The sequence below is a fragment of the Arvicola amphibius genome, chromosome X, assembly GCF_903992535.2.
Source record: "Arvicola amphibius chromosome X, mArvAmp1.2, whole genome shotgun sequence".
NCBI classification, from domain to species: domain Eukaryota; kingdom Metazoa; phylum Chordata; class Mammalia; order Rodentia; family Cricetidae; genus Arvicola; species Arvicola amphibius.
In genome coordinates this window covers 52,598,740-52,609,520 of record NC_052065.1, presented here as the reverse complement: position 1 = coordinate 52,609,520, position 10,781 = coordinate 52,598,740, and the positions used below count along the sequence as shown (strand labels likewise).

The 10,781-nt window shown below is 42.3% G+C and overlaps 1 pseudogene; it reads left to right on the top strand.

The window, feature by feature from the left end:
* The first annotated feature begins 314 nt into the window (after positions 1-314).
* LOC119804261 lies at positions 315-9,305 on the top strand (annotated as a pseudogene).
* Positions 9,306-10,781: the final 1,476 nt, after the last annotated feature.

Sequence of the window (10,781 nt, the reverse complement as noted above, 5' to 3'; positions counted from 1 at the left end):
GTTTCTAACATCTGTTTGTTTTTTTTTAAACGAATTTCTTGTCCCATTTTAAGGAATTAGCTGATAACCTCTAATTTTGTGGTTGTCTTTTCCTCGGTTTATTTAAGAATATCTTTCTTTTCTCACTTGAGGATCACTATCCTCATCGAAAAGTTGGTTTTAAGTTTATTTTCTTGAGGTCGATGGACACCGGGAATGGACAGCTGGCCCCAGAGAGCCCTGAGAGCACCACCGAGGCTGCTGACCTAGTCACCCGTACACCACCGGAGGAGACACAGCAGTCCCTGCAGACTGGAGTCAACACAACAACAGCCATGAACAGTGAGGCCAAGACCCAGCAGCCAGCTGCTGCCCCTGGTGCCATCCTCAGTGCTGCACACACCAAGCCTGACTCTATGAGCAGCAGCACAGACAGTGACATCCCAGGCAGTCCCACATCGGCAGTGCCAGCCTTCGGGGAGAAGACGCTCATAGCAAGGAAGGTTTTGGGGACAGTGAAATGGTTCAACGTAAAGAAGGGTTACGGTTTCATCAACAGAAATGACACCAAAGAAGACATATTTGTACACAAGTCTGCCATAAAGAAATATGCCACCAAGAAGCACCTTCGCAGTGTAGGAGACGGAGAGTCTGTGGAGTTTGATATTGTTGAAGGGGAAATGGGTGCAGAGGCTGCAAATGTTATGGGCCCTGGTGGAGTGCCTGTTCAAGGCAGTAAACATGCTTCAGCGCATAACCAGTATAGATGCTATCCAGGTCGTAGGGGTCGTCCACGCAATTCCCAGAAATATTACGGGAATAGCAAGAGTGGGGGTAAGAAGGAGCAATCAGAATGCACTCATGAAGGCCAAGCTCAACAAGACCCGCAAAGACAAGTGATGGAGGGTGCTGGCCACCATGGTACAAACGGGCGAAGTGTACCAGTTAGACCGGATATGTATCGTAATTACAGAACACAGTTCCGCAGGGGCCCTCCTTGCCAAAGACAGCCCAGAGAGGACAGCAATGAACACTATGAGGAAAATTGTACCGGCAAAGGTACCAGCGGTTATGGGGTTAGGAAATAACCACGATAGTCCTTTATAATAAATCAGTTTTAATACAAGGGAAAATAAGGAAACTTACAGAACCAAGGGTCCAGCGGAGCAGAAGGTACGCAGGGGAGAACCAAACGGGGCTCCTTCCGGCCCCCCGATCCTATTTAAGGGGTATCCTACTACGCTGGGGCAGCCACGCCCCTGAACGCAGGGATTGGGCCAGCTGCCCCAACATCTCCCCCTTTTGTCTAAATAAGACAGATTCAGAAACCAAATACAACTATATACAATGGGAGCAGATCATATAAAATTACAAGAAGTAAACAATATCAGGCGAGGAGTATATAACAAAAAAATTTTTCTAATCACTCTACTTTGGGAAGTCTAAATAATCTAGAAGGTAGCTACCATTATCTAATCTTCAACCCCATCAAAGATCTGAGAAGGAGAGTAAAATTACCAAAGCAACCAGGAAGCACAAACGAGAAACTTCCAAAATGTGCAACACAAGACAGAGACAATTGACTACCTGGGCAACCACACGAAGTCTTGATAGCAATGTTGAGGCAACCAACTTTGGCTGAGGCCTGAAAAAACCTGACATACCATTATACAACAGCAAGGAACCTTTAGTAGAACAATCCTATCCTGTCTTGGCAAGATAAGACAATTCTGTTTTATCCACTTATGGATATTTCGGACTTTAGTCAGTAATGGAGGTATGGGCTTTTCTTTGCCCCAAGGCCAGTTCTGCCAAGTAGAAGACAAACTCCCAGTGGAGTGTCTTTGGTGCTCAACTTTCTCTCGGGAGTAGAGCATTGTTGCCAGGAGTGATTGTGTCTCATAAATACAAAACTCTAGGTTAGATTAAAGGCCATGTTCTACAGCTCTTCAAAGAGGTTGAAGATTATGCTATCTATACTAAATACAACCTCTATGTGTCTAAAAAACCTGATTGTCCTAAATATAAATATGACCAACATATAATTCTCAACACTTATGTAACTGTATGACTAATAGAATAGACAACTGTGCAATAAATGAAGACAATGATTTCCAAATGTGAACAGGGTCATTACATAAATAATATCTGAGGTAGAAAAGTACATTGCAATATAGTAAACAATGTCATTACATAAATAGTATCAGAGGTAGAGATGTACATTGCAATATAGTAAACAATGTCAATATAACAATTGTTTCAAACAGAGGTAGTATCATACTCTCATACAATGTTCAATATATCAATATACAAGAATCAACACTCATATAGTTTTTTAAAAAACAATAACTCACAAAAATCAATTATTCCTTCAGATCACCAGTTAATCCCTCCCCCCCCTTTTTTTTAATTTATATATATATATACATATATATATATACACATAATTTATACCCCTGAGTCCATATAAAGCCTTCCACAACCCGACCACCCTATACCACTCACCAATTAGTGTCCCTAAACCTAAGGGTAAACTTTGTTGGGAGGGGGGGCGTCGTCATCCAAGATTGCTTCCAGCTGACATAGGGGCGACTTTTCTTCCCAGGGGTTCCTGTGAAAGCAAATGATGGTAGAATACCCAGGGTAACATTTCATCTAGGAAAAATGTGTCCAGCCTCTGAATTTTTTTTAGAAAATGAGGCCAGAATATTGTCAAAAATGTGCACCATTCAAAAGTGTTCTGTGCAATTGATACCAAAAAACAGGCCAAATATTAGCGCTACAAAAACATGACGTCATAATAACCATTTGGAGTTGATGTCGCGGGGCCCCGTCTTCATCCTGGAAACTGCAAAGATTACTGAAGAAAAATTTTTGTCATTTGTTGCGAGAGAGATAAGCATTATCTACAAAGACACATACAGACGTATACATGCATATCTTCAAAGAAAGGTGCATTAAAGACAACCATAGATGTGAATGAAGGCAAAGAAGGCAAATATATTGGTACCATTATCAACATTATTGTTATTAATATTCTGTCTCATAATTTGACTCCTAACCTGAGACAGAAACTCTGAGAAATCTCTTATAAATAAGCTTGGAATTGGAGAGGGACTGGGCCAGAGTCCAACTCCAAGAAACCAGCTCTAAATATCTATGAAGAAATGCATATTGACACACATTCAAAAATTGTTTTTTATACTCACAGAGCTTACCCAATGTTAATGCTGATCCTTGTTGGGTTGCAATTGGTTCCAATTCATCAATATTCAAGGTATCCAGGGTCCCTCAGGTCCTTTGAAGGTGAGCGTCTTCCTGTGGGGATAAGAAAAGAACCCTGCCCCCAAACTATAGGTCTCTTACCATCAGTATGTTCACCATCCTTGTGCATGAATTGTTATTTTTCTTTTCCAAGGGGCTTCTCCTCTTCAAACCGAACCTTTATTAACTTTGATGGTATCCACGATTTTTCTTCTCCTGTGGAGACAAGAGCAAAACCCCTTCCCCAATGCAGCACATCCCCTGGCTTCCATTGTGAGGTTAGCACATCCTTGAAATAAACTGGTTGATTTAATTCAACAGACTTTTCCATTATCCAATGTCTTTCTGCAGCCGTTGTCCCCTTCTCATTAGCGTTGAGAAAATTCAAAGTTAGTAAAGCATTATGTAATCTATTTCTGGGGGTATTCTCCACCCCCTTTTGCTTGTTTAACATATCCTTTATAGTCCTATTTGATCTTTCAATGACTGCTTGTCCTGTAGGATTGTAGGGTATGCCTGTAACATGCTTAATATTGTAATAGGCAAAAAACCGTTTCATTTTTCTAGAGACATAAGCTGGACCATTATCCGTCTTTATTTGTGCAGGTATACCCATGATGGCCATGACTTCTAATAAGTGAGTGATTACTGAATCGGCCTTTTCTGAGCTTAAAGCAGTTGCCCATTGGAATCCTGAATAAGTGTCAATGGTATGGTGTACATATTTTAATTTTTCAAATTCTGCAAAATGGAACATATCCATCTGCCAGATTTCATTCCTTTTGGTGCCCTTTGGATTAGCCCCTGCAGGCAGTGGTGCTTGGTTATAGAAAGAGCAAGTAGGGCATTTCTTTACAATCTCCTTAGCTTGTTGCCATGTAATAGAAAACTCTTTCTTCAAGCCTTTGCTATTGACATGATGCTTTTCATGAAATTCGGAAGCCTGCAGCACACTACCAATCAATAACTGATCAATATCTGCATTGCCACGTGCTAAAGGACCTGGCAGACCCGTATGGGACCGGATGTGTGTTATATACATAGGGCAAAGTCTGTTCCTGATCATTTCTTGTACCTGGATAAACAATGAAGTTAGTTCAGTATCATCAGGTATGAATTCAGCAGTTTCAATATGTAAGATAACTCTTTCTGCATATTGTGAGTCAGTAATAATGTTAAGAGGTTCCTTAAAATCCCTTAGCACCATAAGAATGGCAAATAACTCTGCCTTTTGGACAGAATCGTAAGGACTTTGTTCCACCTTGCTCAAGTCTTCTGATTTGTAGCCTGCCTTCCCTGATTTATTAGCATCAGTATAAAACGTGCGGGCTCCAGTTATTGGAGCATCACGTACAATTCGAGGAAGAATCCAAGAAGTTCTCTTTATAAAGTTAAGCCTTTTGCTTTTTGGATAGTTGTTATTAATTTCTCCTAAAAAGTTAGCACAAGCTCTTTGCCATGGTTCATTATCTTCCCACAATTTTCGTATCTCATCAGCGGTGAAAGGCACTATGATTTCTGCTGGGTCTATGCCTGCTAGTTGACGAAGTCTCAATTTGCCTTTTATGATTAGTTCAGAAACCTTTTCCACATAGGTTTTTAATTTCTTACTTGGCTTATGAGGTAGAAAGATCCACTCTAAGATAATATCATCTCTTTGCATTAAAATTCCTGTAGGAGAAATTTTTGAAGGCAATATGACGAGAATACAACTGAGTTCTGGATTCACCCTATCCACATGTGCTTCCTGCAATCTTTCTTCAACCATTGTCAGTTCTTTTTCTGTTTCAGCTGTTAATTCTCTGGGATTGTTTAAGTCTCTTTCCCCATCTAAGGTTTTGTTTAAGTGAATTATCATATCAGGTGTTATGCCAACAGCTGGTCGAAGGCTGGAAATGTCTCCCAACAACCTTTGAAAGTCATTAAGAGTTTGCAGTTGATCTCTTCTAATTTGTGCCTTTTGTGTCTTAATTTTTTGTAAACCTATTCTATAACCTAGATAATCAACAGAATCTCCTCTCTGAATTTTTTCGGGAGCAATCTGTAATCCCCATTTAGGTAGAACTCTTTTTACCTCTTCAAACAGTCTCTCTAAGGTATCCATGTTTGAATCAGACAATAAGATGTCATCTACATAATGATAAACAATGGATTTGGGAAACATCTTGCATATTATTTGTAATGGTTGATTCACAAAGTATTGGCACAGGGTAGGAGAGTTCAACATGCCCTGTGGGAGGACGGTCCACTGGTATCTCTTGGTAGGTTGAGAGTTATTATAAGTAGGCACTGTGAAGGCAAACTTTTCTCTATCTTTTTCTTGTAAAGGTATGGTGAAGACACAGTCCTTCAAATCAATAACTATGAGAGGCCATCCTTTTGGTAATAAAGAAGGCAAAGGAAGTCCAGATTGCAGAGAGCCCATAGGTTGAATAATCCTGTTTATAGCTCTGAGATCCGTCACCATTCTCCATTTACCAGATTTTTTCTTAACCACAAATACAGGAGAATTCCAAGGGCTGGTAGATTCTTCTATATGTTGAGCATCCAATTGCTCCTGTACTAGCTGTTCTAAAGCTTGCAACTTTTCCTCAGATAAAGGCCATTGTTTTGTCCATATCGGTTTCTCAGTCAACCATTTCAGAGGTAGGGCCGTTGGTGATTCTGGAGGGGCATCCATTGGTTTGTGTTCTTGTACAGCCCGAATGGCTGGTTTTCGCCATCTGTAATACCTTTTGATGTTTTCCTCAGAAATATATGCTCTAGAGGCAGCAGGAATGTTAATTTGAGTATTCCATTGCTGCAATAGGTCACGACCCCATAAATTTACTGCAATATTAGCTACATATGGCCTTAATTTTCCTATCTGTCCCTCAGGACCGATGCATTCGACCCATCTCGTGCTTTGCCTTACTCGAGATAGGGTCCCAATTCCCAAAAGTCGAACATTTACATCCTGTAGTGGCCAATACGGATGCCAAGATTCTGGAGTAATGATACTAACATCCGCTCCTGTGTCCAGCAGGCCAGTAATGAAAATGCCATTTACACACACTCTTAACTTTGGTCTTTGATCACTTATAGAAGTTTGCCAAAATACACGTAATTCATCTTTTGGGCTATTTTTGCTTCCAACAGCAGACATGGGGATTTCTAATTGTCCTGACAAGGCATGTTCTCCATTGTAACGGGAAATGACTGGACCACATTCGCCATGGGGGCCTGCGAGAGGCCCCCCATGGCGTTTCCCGCCTGCAGCGGATTTCCTTGCCTATCTCTTGATTATTTGCATTCGCTGTCCCAATGTCTACCTTTCCCACATCTCCTACATAACCCTGAAGGCTGAGGCCTTCTATTCCTGTTATTCCTGGAAAAGGCATTATTATTATTATTATTATTATTTCTGTAAGTCCTTTGTCTGCAATTCCGTTTCATATGTCCCATTCTGCCACAATTAAAACATTTGGTATTTTGATATCTCCTTCTACCGTTGGCAATGGCTTCTTCTACCCACGTATCGGCGTGAAGCTCATTCGATTCAATATTCATTGTATGTAAGACCCATTCCTCCAGAGGTGCTGATCTGATCTTTAGAGGCGTCAAAACCCTTTTGCACTCTACATTGGCATTCTCATAAGCCAAGGACTCAATTATTACCTGCCTTGCTTCTGGGTCAGATATTCCTATTTGTACAGCTTTAGTTAGTCTATGTAAAAAATCAACAAATGGTTCTCTCGGGCCTTGTTTAACTCTGATATATGATTCCGTTCTCTGTCTTGGGTCTTGAACCCTGTCCCAAGCCTTCAAGGCTGCGGTAGTACATATGGATAGAGTGTGTTCATCATAATTAGCTTGTTCTAGAGGATCAGAATAAAGTCCTTCACCCATAATTTGATCTAGGGTGATGTCAACTCCCTTTGATCTTTCCTGCTGTTCTAAAAGCCTAGCCTCTTGTCTAAACATGCACCTCCAGCTCAACTGATGTCCGTTCTCTAAAACAGCTGAGACTAGGTCCAACCAGTCCCTAGGGGTGGGGTTAATTGTAAGGGACCAAGACTTTAGCATCTCCTTAACAAAGGAGCTATGCATCCCAAAATTCATAACAGCTTGTTTAATTTCTTTCAGATCATTCATACGGATGGGTTCCCATGTATACTCCTTGGTGATCTTAGGGTTTTTAGAACCAGTCACCTTTTCTGTAGTTATCACTGGGAAAATAGGTAGAGTTCTATTGAAGCTATCCCGGAGAGTTCTATTTATCGATGGGGTTGGGACTTTCTTTTGTACTATTTGCTCCTGTTCATGAGAGTCCATAATTTCCTCGATCTTTTCAAATCTATTTACCATTGCCTTCTGCAATGCCTCAATCTCTTGCCCAGTATTATGTTCCAAGGCTTTCATAGAGGATTCAAGGGTATGAAGTTTGTCCAACACCGATAATGTCTCATCCTTGGACAGAATTTTCATGGCATGAATGGTGCCATCTTGTATTGAAATTCTGTCCAGCAATCTTTCATAGCTCTTTGATAAAGTCTTGTTAATACATTCAACGGTTCGAATCTTCTCAGATAATGTTTCAGTTTCTACCGACAGGGATTGTAACTTATGATTCAGATCCGCTGTTCCTGACTCCATACCTTGCATTTTCCTCTCAAGTGACAAAGCCATCTCAGAGAGAGATCTGTTATTCCTTTCCTCATGAAATTCAAACTTCTCCTCGAAAGTTCCAAATTTCTCAAGTAACAAAGCCATCTCAGAGGAATGTCTATTATTCCTTTCCTTGAGAGCTGCAACCGTCTTTTCAAGCTGTTTATTAGTGGCCATCTCAGAGGAAAGTCTATTATTCCTTTCCTCGAGAGCTGCAACCGTCTTTTCAAGCTGTTTATTAGTGTTTTCCAAACCAGTTATGTCCCTGTTTAGTTTTTTAGCTCCTGCCTGTAAGGACTCTATCTCCTTTTTATCTTCCAACCACGTTGTAATGAAACAAACAAAAATAAAGAAGATACCAAGCCCTGTAAATATCCAGCCAAAGGAAACCACATCTGTATCGCTCAAAAATTCAGTCATCGTGTAATTAAACAAATTATAGAATCCTTTAATAGTGATATTATCAGACATTTTCGATCTAAATGCTTGATTTTAATCAAATGAAAAATTACCTGTAATTACCGTTGTCTGCCAGTAGATGGCGCAGTGCACCGAGTTTCACGTGTTTTGGGAAACCAAAGATGGCGTCCCGCACAGAGCACAGTAGCTGGGGAAGCGGCGGCGATGTTCCGGTAGCTTAAAATCAACGGTGAACCTCGGCAAAAGCTGCACAAACAGCTGGCGGGCGAGCGGGTAGTGATCCGCTAGCTTAATATCAGCTTCGGGTCCCTACAAGGGAATGGGGAACGCGCGCGCGCTCGGGATTCCCAACGACCGGCGGCTGGTCGGGGGTCGCGCGCCGCAGGCCGGAGCGAGCCGCGGTTTCGTCTGGGAGGGGACTCCCAACGACCAGCGGCTGGACGGCCTCGCGCGCCGCCCGGAGCGAGCCGCGGTTTTGTCTGGTCCTGCGGTGCGGAGCGGTCCGCGTTCTGCCCCACGTAAGGTTTTTAAGTGGATTTAGTCACCATGTTGGAGCGCCAGATGTACCGGCAAAGGTACCAGCGGTTATAGGGGTTAGGAAATAACCACGATAGTCCTTTATAATAAATCAGTTTTAATACAAGGGAAAATAAGGAAACTTACAGAACCAAGGGTCCAGCGGAGCAGAAGGTATGCAGGGGAGAACCAAACGGGGCTCCTTCCGGCGCCCCGATCCTATTTAAGGGGTATCCTACTATGCTGGGGCAGCCACGCCCCTGAACGCAGGGATTGGGCCAGCTGCCCCAACAGAAAATCAAGGAAAGGAGACCCAAGGTCAGCAGCCATCTGAACATCATAATCACTGCAACATCAATCACCAATGAAGACGCCCAGAGAACCCCAAGCCACCAGGTGGGAAAGAGATATCAAAAGCATCAGATCCACCAGATAAGAATCTGTCTGCAGCCAAGGCCAAGCAAGGCATGACTGAGTAAATGCTGGGTTACCATCTATAGCATCACGTGGCCTGGACATCAAGGAGAAATGGAGATGAAATACCAACAATAAGGAATGAACATCAAGTGCTTTCTTTTGGACAGGTGACCGGATACAATAAAAATATCAGCATTAACTATGTAGCATATCTTACCTAACAAATATGTTGGGTTTTTCTAATTTGGTTTCTATCAATACACCATTAATGTTCTTTAAATTATGCCAACAAGCTGTAAACACCTCTAAATAAATGTCTTAAATACTAATTCAAAAAGATCATCTCTTGTGCTGAGGCTGTGTTGGAATATTCAGGGCATGTTGTACTGCAATTGCTTGCCTCTGATGGTGACATAGTTCCTTGGGCTTCTGGTAGGGTAGGGTGTTTCTACCTGGTCAGTGGCAGGAAGTGGCCATGCAAGACAGGAAGTGGTTATTGAGACTATATTTCTGAGGGTCCCATTGTTCAGAGGTAGGAAGTGTGCCTGTAAGAAAGGAAATGGTTATGGAGACTTCATTTCCCAGGGTCCCAAGCATCTGTAAGAGAAAGTGGCCTTGTAAGACAGGAATGGTGATGGGAGACTACATTTCCCATGGTCCAATCAGTCAGATGTAGGAAGTGGCCAAGTAAGACAGGAAGTGGTAATGGGAGACTACATTTCCCAGGGACCCATTGATAAGCAGCAGAAAGTGCCCTTGTAAGAAATTAAGTGGTTATGGAGACTAAATTCCCCAGAGTCCCATGAGTCATGGGTAGGAAGCGGCCATGTAAGACAGGTAGTGGTAATGGGAGATTATATTTCTCAGGGTACTAATCGCCTTGGGCACGAAGTGGCCATGTAAGAAAGTAAGTGGTAATGGAAGACTACATTTCCCAGGGTCCTAAGCATCTTTGGCAGAAAGTGTCAGTGTAAGACAGGAAGTGGTGATGGGAGACTACATTTCCCAGGGTCCCATTGGTCAGCGGCATGAAGTGCCCGTTTAAGACATTAAGAGGTTATGGAGACTAAATTTCCCAGGGTCAATTATTCAGTGGTAGGAAGTGGCCATGTAAGACAGGAAGTAGAGATGTGAGACTACATTTCCCAGGGTCCTAAACATCTGTTCCAGGAAGTGGCCCTGTAAGACAGGAAGTGGTAATGGGAGACTACATTTCCCAGGTTCCCATGGGTCAGTAGCAGGTAGTGGCCATGTTAGATAGGAAGTGGTGATAGGAGACTACATATCCCAGCGTCCTAAGCATCTGTGGCAGGAATTGGCCTTATAAAACAGGAAGTGGTAATGGAAGACCACATTTCCCAGGGCCCCATTGGTCAGTGGCAGGAAGTGCTTTTGTAAAACAGGAAGTGGTTATGGAGAATACATTTCCCAGGGTGCTAAGCATCTGTGGCAGGAACTGGACCTGTAAGACAGGAAGTGGTACAGAAGAATATATTAGCCAGGGTCCTTTGCATCTGTAACCTGAAGGGGCCATGTAA